The sequence below is a fragment of the Cucurbita pepo genome, chromosome LG10 (genome assembly GCF_002806865.2).
Source record: "Cucurbita pepo subsp. pepo cultivar mu-cu-16 chromosome LG10, ASM280686v2, whole genome shotgun sequence".
NCBI classification, from domain to species: Eukaryota; Viridiplantae; Streptophyta; class Magnoliopsida; order Cucurbitales; family Cucurbitaceae; genus Cucurbita; species Cucurbita pepo.
In genome coordinates, this window is record NC_036647.1 from 9,111,571 (window position 1) to 9,126,287 (window position 14,717).

At 39.5% G+C, this 14,717-nt stretch overlaps 5 non-coding genes across 5 annotated transcripts; all 5 read right to left on the bottom strand.

The window, feature by feature from the left end:
• Positions 1 to 8,405: 8,405 nt before the first annotated feature.
• Positions 8,406 to 8,477, bottom strand: TRNAC-GCA. Its single transcript has one exon. It is a non-coding gene; the product is annotated as a tRNA-Cys (tRNA).
• A 744-nt stretch (positions 8,478 to 9,221) lies between these two features.
• Positions 9,222 to 9,293, bottom strand: TRNAC-GCA. Its single transcript has one exon. It is a non-coding gene; the product is annotated as a tRNA-Cys (tRNA).
• A 265-nt stretch (positions 9,294 to 9,558) lies between these two features.
• On the bottom strand, positions 9,559 to 9,630 carry TRNAC-GCA. The gene has a single exon. It is a non-coding gene; the product is annotated as a tRNA-Cys (tRNA).
• Positions 9,631 to 10,689: 1,059 nt separating this feature from the next.
• On the bottom strand, positions 10,690 to 10,761 carry TRNAC-ACA. Its single transcript has one exon. It is a non-coding gene; the product is annotated as a tRNA-Cys (tRNA).
• Positions 10,762 to 11,973: 1,212 nt separating this feature from the next.
• Positions 11,974 to 12,045, bottom strand: TRNAC-GCA. The gene has a single exon. It is a non-coding gene; the product is annotated as a tRNA-Cys (tRNA).
• Positions 12,046 to 14,717: the final 2,672 nt, after the last annotated feature.

Consider the following 14,717-nt stretch of genomic DNA (forward strand, 5'->3'; position numbering starts at 1 on the left):
GTCTCAACCCTCAAGTGGCTAGATGGGCACCACTTGAGAGTCGCTACCTTGTCGGTCTGCATGTGGGGGTCACAACCTATTATTTTCATAGTATGATTGTGACACTAAACACATATGCCGAAACAAATTCAAAGAGGCTGAATATATTTAAAGAAATTAGAGAGTCACCAGACGACTCAACCTTTACAAGAACTTAATTGAAGACCAAGTGGTCATGTTAGGCGAAAAAAATTGAAGTCTTATTGCCATTGAATAGTAACGAGGGATCACGACACAGATAAATAGGTTAAAGTCATGAATCTCGAGATAGAGTCCACGTACTCCATCTCGATATAGGTTTGTAGATTTTCTTGATAAGGGTTAATTTCGTAGATTATGAATGGATATAAAAAAAGAATGTACGTAGATAAGAAAATACAAATCTTATACAAATTTATTATATAGAATACCTCTACTCACATGTCTCCACGTGAACGGTTTGGATCATATCATTTGTAACAATTACGAAATGAGTCATATCAATAGTCCTACTCGGATAAGACACCACCCAACCTTATCCATATTCTATAAGTTATTACTTGAACATGATTCTCTCGTATGTCAATAACATACCGTTCCTGATTACACTAATTAAATCTCATTTTACTTTTCTTGGCTCTAAAGAAGCCGAAGAAACGATGAATCTCACAACATTTGGCTTCATTAATAATCTTGTCATTCATCTAAAAGTCTTACATTATCGGAGTTACGTATTACACATACTTTTAATATATTCGATTGAAATACTTTCAAAACTAAACCGAAAGTAACTTAGAGAACCAAATTAGAAGAAACGATTTAGGGAAAAAAATATATTAGACCATTACTGATATTATAGTGAATTGTGTGACGAATCGAATACTGCCACATCAATCGAACCGGAGTACTAGTCATCGTCCCACACGAATGAGAATGGTTTAAATAAATAAGTTAAAATAAAAAAGCCATTACTCTTATCATGTTTCCCATGAGATGACATTCCATTCTTATCATGTCCTTTTGTCTTTTTTTTTTCTTTTCTTTTCTATATCCTCGACTAAGACGACAGATGTCTAGACCTCCATATCTTAGTGTTGAACTAAAAGATCGAACAAAGAAAAAGATATCCAAACAAACAATTGGTTGAGTTGTATATCTTCGACTAAGACGACCGATGTCTAGACCTCCATATCTTAGTGCTGAACTAAAAGATCGAACAAAGGAAAAGATATTCAAACAAAACAGTTGGTGTATATCATCGACTAAGACGATAGATTCGAACAAACAATTGATTGACTAAGAGGTCAGATGTTCAAATCTCTTCATCTAAATGTTTTGTTTCATTAACAAACCGAACTTCCAATTTTTTTTTTTTTTTTTGGAGGATTCTCTCACAACCCACTTGAACAAACATATAATGAAACAAGTTTGAATAATATGTTATCTATATGAATTGGGATAATCAAAAGAAAAGGGAGGTAGGTGTAACTAGGCTAGCCCAAGTGTGATTGCAATTATAAAGTTATATGCAAAATTTCAAAGAAGATGATCAATGGAAGTCAAAGAAGCTATTGGAAGCTCCATTGGTAGCCTTTACAAACACTTCTCTTACCATCCTTCATGCTTTGTCTACTCATCTTATTTCCCCAACATTTCTTCAACCCTAATTTTCTTACTTGGACTAAATTTGGGATTCCTTTTTGGGTGACTCCAATAATATCAAAACTTGAAGAAGTATGAGAAATAATTTTGTATCAATTCTAGCATGTGAGATCCCTCGTTGGTCGGGAGAAAACGAAACATTTCTTATAAGGGTGTGAAAACCTCTCCTAATAAACGCATTTTAAAATTGTGAGGCTGATGGCGATATGTAATGGGCTAAAGCAGACAATATTTGTTAGAAGTGGGCTTGAGTTGTTACAAATGGTATCAGAACCAAGCACTGAGCGGTGTGTCATCGAGGATGCTGGACCCCAGAGGGCTGGATTGTAAGATCCCATTGGTTAAAGAGGGGAACAAAACATTTCTTATAAGGGTGTGGAAATCTCTCCTTAGTAGACGCATATTAAAATTGTGAGACTGATGACGATACGTAATGGGCTAAAACAGACAATATCTGTTAGTAGTGGGCCTGAGTTGTTACTGAACGGTGTGCCATCGAGGACGTTGGATCCCAGGGGGCTGGATTGTGAGATCCCACATTGGTTAGAGTGGGGAACAAAATATTTCTTATAAGGGTGTGAAAACCGTGAAAACCTCTCCCTAGTAGACACATTTTAAAACTGTGAGGCTGATAGCGATATGTAATGAGCTAAAGCAGATAATATCTATTAGTAGTGGGCTTGAGTTGTTACAAATGGTATCAGAGTCAAGTACCGAGCGGTGTGCCATCGAGGATGCTGACCCCATGAGGCTGGATTGTGAGATCCCACATCGGTTAGAGAGGGGAACAAAACATTTCTTATAAGGGTTAAAAAACCTCTCCCTAGTAGATGCATTTTAAAACTGTGAGGTTGATGACGATACGTAATGGGCTAAAGCAGACAATATCTGTTAGAAGTGGGCTTGAATTGTTACAAATGATATCAGAGCCAAGCACTGAGCGGTGTGCCATCTAGGACGCTGGACCCCAGAGGGCTGGATTGTGAGATCCCACTTAGAGAGGGAAACAAAACATTTCTTATAAGAGCGTGAAAACCTCTCCCTAGTAGACGCATTTTAAACCTGGCTGATGGCAATACGTAATGGGCTAAAGTAGACAATATCTATTAGCAGTGGGCTTGAGTTGTTACAAATGGTATCAGAGCCAAGCACGGAGCGATGTGCCATCGAGGATGCTAGACCCCATGGGGCTGGATTGTGAGATCCCACATTGGTTAGAGAGGGGAACAAAACATTTCTTGTAAGGGTGTGAAAACCTTTCCCTAGTAGACGCATCTTAAAACTGTGAGACGATGGTGATACGTAATGAGCTAAAGCAGACAATATCTGTTAGTAGTGGGCTTGATTTGTTACGAATAGTATCAGAGCCAAGTACTCGCGGTGTGCCATCGAGGACGCTGGACCCCATGGAGCTGGATTGTGAGATCCCACATTGGTTAGAGAGGGGAACAAAATATTTCTTATAAGGGTGTGAAAACGTCTCCCTAGTAGACGCATTTTAAAACTGTGAGGCTGACGACGAGACGTAATGGACTAAAGCAGATAATATCTGTTAGTAGAGGGCTTGAGTTGTTACAAATGGTATCAAAGCCAAGCACTGAGCAGTGTGAGGACGCTGGACCCCAAGGGGTTGGATTGTGAGATCTCACATTGATTAGAGAGGGAAACAAAACATTTCTTATAAAGGTGTGAAAACCTCTCCCTAGTAGACGCATTTTAAAACTGTGAGGCTGATGACGATACGTAATGGGCTAAAGTAGATAATATCTGTTAGCAGTTGGCTTGAGTTGTTACAAATGGTATTAGAGCCAACCACTGAGCGGTCTGCCATCGAGGACGCTGGATCCCAGGGGGCTAGATTGTGAGATCCCACATTGGTTAGAGAGAGGAACAAAACATTTCTTATAAGGGTATGAAAACCTCTCCCTAGTAGACGCATTTTAAAACTGTGAGGCTGATGACAATACGTAATGGGCTAAAGTAGACAATATCTATTAGCAGTGGGCTTGAGTTGTTACAAATGGTATCAGAGCCAAGCACTGAGCGATGTGCCATCGAGGACGCTAGACCTCATGGGGCTGGATTGTGAGATCCCACATTGGTTAGAGAGGGGAACAATACATTTCTTATAAGGGTTAGAAAACCTCTCCCTAGTAGATACATTTTAAAATTTTAAAACTGTGAGGCTGATGACGATACGTAATGGGCTAAAACAGACAATATCTGTTAGCAATGGGTTTGAGTTGTTGCAAATGGTATCAGAGCCAAGCACTGAGCGGTGTGCTATTGAGAAGGCTAGATTGTGAAACCCCATATTGGTCAGAGAGGGGAACAAAACATTTATTATATGGGTGTGAAAACCTCTCCCTAGTCGACCCATTTTAAAACTGTGAGGCTGATGGCTATACGTAATGGGCTAAAATAGACAATATTTGTTAGCAATGGGTTTGAGTTGTTACAAATGGTATTAGAGTCAAGCACTGAGCAGTGTGCCATCTAGGACGCTCGACCCCAGAGTGCTGGATTGTGAGATCTCACTTAGAGAGGGAAACAAAACATTTCTTATAAGGGTGTGAAAACCTCCCCTTAGTAGACGCATTTTAAACCTGGCTGATGGCAATACGTAATGGGCTAAAGTAGACAATATCTATTAGCAGTGGGCTTCAGTTGTTACAAATGGTATCAGAGCCAAGCACGGAGCGATGTGCCATCGAGGATGCTAGACCCCATGGGGCTGGATTGTGAGATCCCACATTGGTTAGAGAGGGGAACAAAACATTTCTTGTAAGGGTGTGAAAACCTTTCCCTAGTAGACGACGCATTTTAAAACTGTGAGGTTGATGGTGATACGTAATGAACTAAAGCAGACAATATCGGTTAGTAGTGGGCTTGAGTTGTTACGAATGGTATCAGAGCCAAGCACTGGCGGTGTGCCATCGAAGACGCTGGACCCCATGAAGCTGGATTGTGAGATCCCACATTGGTTAGAGAGGGGAACAAAACAATTCTTATAAGGGTGTGAAAATGTCTCCCTAGTAGACGCATTTTAAAACTGTGAGGCTGTCGACAATATCTACTAACAATGGACCTAAGCTGTTACATAACAAATTGATAGCTCGTTGATATTCCATTACATCATAAAGTAGATCATTTGGGAGGGTGAATTCAATACTTTGAATTATGTGGAACGTTTTGTAGCCGAAGAAGTTTTTGAATAGGGGAAGGAGAATTAATTTAGTTCCCACGACACAAGTGGAGGAATCCAATCACTCGAATGAGATTAATCAAAAGTTTAGACTCTTAACTCGAATGAAAGTTGAAAAAATTATTAGATATTTTTTTATGTCGAGAAACCTATTCAGAAACTTATAATTTAACCTAGAGTTGATCTTTGATAAGTCGTTGTCTGATCAACATTTCTTGTCGTTAGAATATGGGAAGCATGTGCTATCATTAGATTGAGTTAGGTATCACATATAGACCCTAGAGGGCCATTGCCAAAGGGGTTTGGAAGCCACACAAAACTTTCTATGCCTTCGTCAAAAGGAAGATTGTACACTAGAAGATAGGACCCTTAAGGAGCCACTCAATTCTCTTTGGTTTCTCCTTTTTTAGTTTCCTTGACTAAGAAAGAATATCATGCCTTGTCTTTTGCAACTTCCAACCCACAACATCCCCACAACATCCACTAGTTTGCATTTTTCTTCCTCCAAAATGTTGTGATTAGTTGTTGAATAATGAAAATCCTTGTTGCATCCTTGGAGCTCGATTAGGACGGTTTAGATTATCGATTAGAGAGCATAACTTATCTGATTAAAGCAAATTTGTGAAAGAACAATTAAAAGTTTTGTTGAGATCTTCAAATTCTCAATACAAAACCCGATGTTACCATCCAAGTCAAATTGAATATATATATAAAATAGCCCAGACGACCACTAATAGATATTGTTCGCTGTGGCTCATTACGTATCGCAGTTAGCCTCACGATTTTAAAATACGTCTGCTGGAGAGAGGTTTTCACACCCTTATAAAGAATATTTTGTTATGCTTTATATGTCGGTCTAAAATAAAAGGGTCCAACCAGGTGATTTGATGGACCCATTTTGATCTCAACCTTGGTAACCCACCCATTCTCCTTAGTGACCCTACGTGTATGAGTAGAGTGTCGATCCAAAAGTGACAAAGTTCAATATGCAGTTAAATGCTCCAAAAGTGACAAAGTTCAATATGCAGTTAAATGCTGTATCACTGAGTTATAAACCCATTTTGATCTCAACCTTAGTGACCCATTCTACAGAGTAGTGACCCTACGGGTATGAGTAGAAGCACCCAAATAGGTTTGAACTGGTGACCTCTTGAGCAGAGTGTCGGTCCAAAAGTGACCAAGTTCAATCTGGTGACCTTTGATCTGCAGTCAAATGCTCTACCACTGAGCTATGGACCCATTTTGTATAATCTAGTCAAATGCTCTACCACTGAGCTATCGACCCATTTTGTGTAATCTAGCCAAATGCTCTACACTGAGCAATGGACTCATTTTGTATAATCTCAACCTTAGTGACCCCTTTTACAGAGTGCGGTCCAAAAGTGACCCTACCACTGAGCTATGACCCATTTTGTATAATCTCAACCTTGGTGACCCCTTCTACAGAGTGCGGTCCAAAAGTGACCCCTTTTGGATCCATTTTATGACCAAATTGGAAAGTGGAAAGAGTTATACAAACTATACCTTTCATCACCACTTTCTGGAAAACAGTTAGGTATGAATATGTTAGATACTTGTGATTCCATTGGTGAAATAGTATTTCTCTCTAAAAAAGCATGTTTTTTTTACCAGTTTCACGCGATTTAGCCAATTGTCTTGATCGTGGGATATCATTGAGAAATAGGAATCCATGTTATCAAAAGATTTCCTGCGATTATAATCTTGTATGGAATGAGTCAATCATCTACTTTGGTATCTTATTGAAAAAAAATGGTGATATTGTTCCTCCATTGATCAAGAATTTCGATTTTTGGGAAGTATCATGATCATCCAATGAGGAGGGTTTCAATTTTCTACATCTGTCCAAAAGTGACCCTACCCAATTGGGTTCGAGCCAAAAACAATCATCACCCTACATGGATGACTAGAAGGGCCTAACTAGGTTCAAACAGGTGCCCTCTTAATCTGCAGTCAAATGCTCTACCACTGAGCTATGGACCCATTTTGTATGATCTTAACCTTAGTGATCCCTTACAAGTGTGGGTCTAAAAGTGACCCTACCCAATCGGGTTTGAGCCAAAATCAATCATTAACGTACATGGATGAATATAAGGGCTCAAATGCTCTACCACTGAGCTATAGACCCATTTTGTATGATTTCAACCTTAGTGATCCCTTCTAAAGAGTGTCGGTCCAAAAGGGCTCAAATGCTCTACCACTGAGCAATAGACCCATCTATAGACCCATTTTGTATGATTTCAACCTTAGTGATCCTTCTAAAGAGTGTTGGTCCAAAAGGGCTCAAATGCTCTACGAGTGAATTCAATAATAAACGCCTGTTGGCATTCCAGCCTTTCTTCTCCTTTCAGGGCCTACCCGAAAGAGANTGGTACAATTAGAATTAGGCTCATGAACTGGAATGTGTATTATCCATATAGGGGATCTTTCAATGGAGAAGATCCGTCGACCTAAGACAAAGAGAAGAGTCTATCTATTAGAGTCTATCTATTTTATAGTTATTCAATTAAACCAATGATTCATTATTGTAATAGATAGCAACAAACATTTCATCCGGGGAAAGCCATCTTTTTCTCAACAATGTCTTTGTCATTTGATCCAATAGCAGCGTTCCAGATAGGAACAAATTTGATAAATACGAATAACTCTCGAGAGTGTTAGAACGGAAGAGCTATAGACCCATTTTGTATGATTTCAACCTTAGTGATCCCTTCTAAAGAGTGTTGGTCCAAAAGTGACCCTACCCAATCGGGTTCGAGCAAAAAGTAATCATCAAGGTACATATATGAATAGAAGGGCCCAACCAAGTTCAAACTATTGACCTCTTAATCTACAATCAAATGCTCTATCATTGAACTATGGACTCATTTTGTGTGATCTCAACCTTAGTAGTCCCTTCTATAGAGTGTCGGTCCAAAAGTGACCCTACCCGATCGGGTTCGAGCAAAAAGCAATCATCAAGCTACATGGATGAATAAAAAAAAAAGGCCCAACCAAATTCAAACTAGTAACCTTTTAATGTGCAGTCAAATGCTCTACCACTAAGCTATGGACCCATTTTGTATAATTTCAACCTTAGTGATCCCTTCTACAGAGTGTCGATCCAAAAGTGACCCTACCTAATCGGGTTCGAGCCAAAAGCAATCATCAACCTACATGTATGAATAGAAAGGCTCAACCAGGTTCAACTGGTGACCTCGTAATCTGCAGTCAAATGCTCTACCACTAAGCTATGAACCCATTTTGTATGATCTTAACCTTAGTGATCCCTTCTACAGAGTGTCGATCCAAAAGTGACCCTACCAATCGGGTTCGAGCAAAAAGCAATCATCAACCTACATGGATGAATAGAAAGGCTAAACTAGGTTCAAACCAGTGACCTCTTGATCGTATGATTTCAACCTTAGTGATCCCTTCTACCCTATACAGAGTGTTGGTCCAAAAGTGAAACTACCCAATCGGGTTCAAGCCAAAAGCAATCATCAACCTACACGAATGAATAGAAGCCCAACTAGGTTCGGACTGGTGACCTCTTGATCTGCAGTCAAATGCTCTACCACTGAGCTATGGACCCATTTTGCATGATTTCAACCTTAGTGATCTCTTCTACCGAGTGTCAGTCCAAAAGTGACCCTACCCAATTGGGTTCGGGCCAAAAGCAATCATCAACTTTCCAACCAGGTTCCAACTGGTGACCACTTGATCTGCAATCAAATGCCCTACCACTGAGCTATGGACCCATTTTTTTGTATGATTTCAACGCCCTACCACTGAGCTATGGACCCATTTTTTGAATGATTTCAACCTTAGTGAACCCTTCAGGTTCCAACTAAAGTTTACCACTGAGCAATGGACCCATTTTATTTTTTGTATGATTTCAACCTTAGTGATCTCTTCTACAGAGTGTCGGTCCAAAAGTGACCCTAGGGGTTCGAGCCAAAAGCAATCATCAACCAACATGTATGAATAGAAGGAGCTCTACCACTAAGTTATGGACCCATTTTGCATGATTTCAACCTTAGTGATCCCTTCTACAAGTGTTAGTCCAAATGTGACCCTACCCAATCGGGTTCGAGCCAAAAGCAATCATCAACTTCCCAAGTGGACCCATTTTGCATGATTTCAACCTTAGTGATCCCTTCTACAAGTCAGTCCAAATGTGACCCTACCCAATCGGGTTCGAGCCAAAAGCAATCATCAACTTCCCAAGTGGTGACCACTTGACCTGCAATCAAATGGACCCTTTCTTTGTATGATTTCCTTCTACAGAGTGTCGGATCACTCCAAAAGCAATCATCAACCAACATGTATGAATAGAAGGGCCCAGCCAGGTTCAAACTGGTGACCTCTTGATCTGCAGTCAAATGCTCTACCACTGAGCTATGGACCCATTTTGTATGATCTCAACCTTAGTGATCCCTTCTATAGAGTGTCGGTCCAACGGTCCAAAAGTGTCCCTACCCAATCGGGTTTGAGCCTTAGTGAACCCTTCGACAAAGTGTCGGTCCAAAAGTGTCCCTACCCAAGCTGGTTCGAGACAGAGTGTCGGATCACTCCAAAAGCAATCATGAACCAACATGTATAAATAGAAGGGCCCAATCAAATGTGCCCCTACACAATCAATCATCAACCAACAACCAACATGTATGAATAGAAAGGCCCAACCAGGTTTGAACTGGTGACCTCTTGATCTGCAGTCAAATGCTCTACCACTAAGCTATAAACCCATTTTGTATGATCTCAACCTTAGTGATCCCTTCTATAGAGTGTCGGTCCAAAAGTGCCCCTAACCAATCAGGTTCGAGCCAAAAGCAATCATCAAGCTACATGGATGAATAGAAGGGCACAACCAGGTTCAAACTTGTGACCTTAGTGACCCCTCTACAGAGTATCGGTCCAAAAGTGACCCTATCTTAATCAGTCAAATGCTCTACCACTAAGCTATATGACCCATTTTGTATAATCTCAACCATAGTGACCCCTATTCATGGATAAATTTAAAGGCCCAACCAAGTTCGAACTAGTGACGTTTTGATTGCAGTCAAATGTTCTACCATTGAGCTATGGTACCATTTCGTATCATCTCAACCTTAGTGATCTCTTCTACAGAGTGTCGGTCCAACCCAACCTTAGTGATCCCTTCTATAGAGTGTCGGTCCAACCCAACCCAACCCAATTGGGTTTGAGCCAAAAGCAATCATCACTCTACATGGATGAATAAAAGAATGAGCTATGGACCCATTTCGTATGTGATCTCAACCTTAGTGATCCCTTCCGTCGGTCCAAAAGCAATGATCATCCTACATGGATGAATAAAAGGGTCCAGCTAGGTTTGAATTGGTGACTTCTCTTAGTCTACAGTCAAATGCTCTACCACTGAGCTATGTACCCATTTTGTATGATCTTAACCTTAGTGATCCCTACTCTACCACTGAGCCTTAGTGATCCCTACTCTACCACTGAGCCTTAGTGATCCCTACTCTACCACTGAGCTATGGACCCATTTTGTAACCTTAGTGATCCCTACTCTACCCGCTATGGACCCATTTTGTATGATCTTAACCTTAGTGATATATTAGTGATCCCTACTCTACCCGCTCCTACTCTACCCGCTATGGACCCATTTTGTATGATCTTAACTTTAGTGATATAGAAGGGCCTCAGAAAAGCAATCATCAACCTACATGTATGAATAGACTTAGTGATCCCTTCTACAGAAGGTCGGTCCAAAAGTGACCCTGGGGTTCGAGCCAAAAGCAATCATCAATCAACATGTACAAAATAGAAGGGCCCAACCAGGTTCGAACGGGTGACCTCTTGATTTGTAGTCAAATGCTCTACCATTGAGCTATGGACCCATTTTGCATGATTTCAACCTTAGTGATCCCTTTTACAGAGTGTCAGTCCAAAAGTGACCCTACCCAATCGGGTTCGGGCCAAAAGCAATCATCAACTTTCCAACCAGGTTCGAACTGGTGATCACTTGATCTGCAATCAAATGCTCTACCACTGAGCGCAATCAAATGCCCTACCACTGAGTGCAATCAAATGCCCTACCACTGAGCTATGGACCCATTTTTTGTATGATTACCACTAAGCTATGGACCCATTTTTTTTTTGTATGATTACCACTGAGCTATGAACCCATTTTTTGTATGATTTCAACCTTAGTGATCCCTTCTACAGAGTGTCGGGCCAAAAGTGACCCTGGGGTTCGAGCCAAAAGCAATCATCAACCAACATGTATGAATAGGCGCAATCAAATGCCCTACCACTGAGCTATGGACCCATTTTTTGTATGATTTCAACCGATCCCTTCTACAAGAGTGTCGGGCCAAAAGTGCTCTACCACTAAGCTATGGACCCATTTTGCATAATTTCAACCTTAGTGATCCCTTCTACAGAGTGTCAGTCCAAATGTGACCCTACCCAATCGGGTTCAAGCCAAAAGCAATCATCAACTTCCCAACCAAGTTCCAACTGGTGACCACTTGATCTGCAATCAAATGTCCTACCACAGAGCTATGAACCCATTTTTTTTGTATGATTTCAACTGAACCCTTCTACAGAGTGTCGGAACACTCCAAAAGCAATCGTCAACCAACATGTATGAATAAAAGGGCCCAAGTGACCCTACCCAATCGGGTTCGAGCCAAAAGCAATCATCAACTTCCCAACCAGGTTCCAACTGGTGACCACTTGATTTGCAATCAAATGTCCTACCATTGAGCTATGAACCCATTTTTTGGTATGATTTCAACTGAACCCTTCTACAGAGTGTTGGAACCATAAAAGCTCCCCTACATGGATAAATAGGGGCCCCAATGACCTCTTAATCTACTGTCAAATGCTCTACCACTGAGCTACGGACCCATTTTGTATGATCTCAACCTTAGTGATCCCTTCTACAGAGTGTCACTCCAATAGTGACCCTACCCAATTGGGTTCGAGCCAAAAGCAATCATCACCCTACATGGATGAATAGAAAGGCCAGTCCAAAAGCGATCATACGTGGATGAATGAAAGAAAGGGCACTTGTATAATCTTAACTTTAATGATCAATGAATAGAAGGGCTCAACCAGGTTCAAACTGGTGACCTCTTGATCTGCAGTCAAATGCTCTACCACTAAGCTATAGACCCATTTTGTATAATCTTAACCTTAGTGATCCCTTCTATAGAGTATCGGTCCAAAGGTGACCCTACCCACTCGAGTTTGAGTGGTTCCTACATGGATGAATGAAAGGGCACAATTGGGTTTGAGAACTGCAAAAGCTACCTACTTGGGTAAATAGAAAGGACCTCTTGATCTGCAGTCAAATGCTCTACCACTTAGCTATGGACCCATTTATATGATTTCAACCTTATTGACCTCTTCTACAAAGTGTCGGTCCAAAAGTTACACTGCCCAATCTGAACTTTTTATAAGTAACATTAATACTCTTACCGTAGATGATTTATAAGGTGTAATAGATTATTTCTTTCCATATATTGACAATAAGATTTTAAAAAAAAAATCATAAAGGTTAATAGTGTTAATGCTATTTTTAAAATTTTATGGGTATTTTTTTGTTATACGGTCGTCCTATTTTTAAATTTTTTTAAATTAAAAGCATAAATAAAACTTCTTAAAGTTTGTTAAAAGTTTTTTAAAATTCAAATATATTTTAAAAATAAATTAGTTTCCATCCAAACTAATTTTTTAAAAATTTAAGTTAAAAGTTTAAGGGTATTATTAAAAAAAAATTTAAAATTTAAAATTTATAGATATTTTTATTAATTTAGTTGAATTCTTTTAACAGTGACACAAGATCTTTTCCGAAATTTAATTTCCGACATTAAAGCCTATGCTAGCAAGGACATTGGACCCTTAAAGAGGGTGGATTTTGAGGTCTCACATCAGTTGGAGAGAACGAAACATTTCTTATAAGAGTGAAAACTCCTCCCTAACAAATGAACTTTAAAACTGTGAGACTAACGACGATACGTAACGAACTGAAGCGGACAATATTTACTGATAGCAGCTTAGACCGTTGCAATCAATCAAGGACGACACTATGTTTGAAAGATAAAAGATGGTCCAAAGCCTACTCAACAAGATAAGCCTTGTGGGTAACAATGACATGCTATGAAGCTAAGAATTTGTAGTGGACATGACCACCTAATTAGTGCTATGACCACTTTTACAAAACTCACCTAAGAACATCCAAACAAAACATGTCTTATCATGAGTAATGTTTTTTTTAAGCAATTATAATTAACATTTTCGCGTTGTCGATCCTTAAACCCTTCTACCCATTGTTAAGAACCTTCATGGATTAGGTTGAATTAGGCTGAAACATTCTTTTTGTAATGTCTCACATTGGTTGGGGAGGAGAACAAACCACAATTTATAAGGACGTGGGAACCTTCCCTTAGTAGAAGCGTTTTAAAGCTTTGAGGAGAAACCCGAAAGAGAAAGTCCAAAGATGACAATATCTGATAGCGGTGGATCTGGGCTGTTACAAATGGTATCAGAGCCAGACACCGGACAATGTGTCAGCCTTCTCACTATTCCCCGAAGGGGGGTAGACACGAGGCGGTGTGCCAGTAAGGACACTGGGCCGAGGGTGGATTGTGATGTCCCACATTGGTTGGGGAGGAGAACAAACCATCATCTATAAGGATGTGGAAACCTTCCCCTAACAGACACATTTTAAAGCCTTGAGGGGAAACCCGAAAGGGAAAGCCCAAAAAAGGGTAAGCCCAAAGAGGACAATATCTGATATCTGATAGCGATGGATCTGGGCCGTTTACTCAAATTTTTATTTTTAATATTCTATTTATTTATTTTCAAATATTTAATTAAAATTAATAAAATAAATGTATATGTTTTATAATTAAGAATAAATATGGATAGGTTCGATTCAACCCAATATAGTTTCACGGGAACCCATGAACCAACTCAATCTATAAAATTTTCATTTATTTGAATCCAACACAACCCGACCTCAACTCAAACAGTACACATTAGGTTGGGTTGATCGGGTTTTTTGAAACCCTCTACCAATTAAAACCTATTATCGATCGACAAATCAGCATTCAACATTATCCTTTTGAATTATTTTGACATGGATCGAAAAATTATGAGTATAATTTGATCACAAACTCTGTTTAGTGGAAAACATGAAAAGATTTGTGTAAAGTAATTACCAATCCAATCATATTGGATTTGGATTTGGTTGAGATGATTTTATGAACTTATTTTGGGAGGATAATATTGGTGAATGTGACAAATAAAAGGGTACACGTGGCAGAAGCCCACCTTGTTCATACATTTTGCCACATGGACCACCTGTCAGCATGTTTTGCCATGTGGACAATTAGGGTTTTTCCATTAGTAATTAATTAATTAATTAATGTTCATGTCAGCATGTCTTGTCACCAACCCATTATCATTATGTCTCCCAATTAGAAACTTCTAATAACTTCTTCTTTTTATCCATTCTAAACCCCTCGTTTATAATGATTTTGTTTTCATTTTCTTATCTTATAATCGAGTGCCACTTTTACAGTGGAGTCAACTCAACTAACGTGTAAATGGGAAGTTTTGAAAAACTGAAAAAATTTTGAGTGACATTTTTATACTCGAGTCAACTCAGACTAACCTTGAATCAACTCAGACTAACCTTGAAATAGGGTTATGATCAGACTAACCTTAAAATAGGGTTACGATCAAATTCCCCAAAAAATAGAGCTTTTTTTTTTTTTGCCGACTAACCTGAAATAACCTGAAAATAGGGATAGAGTTACCTCAGACTAACCTGAAATAACCT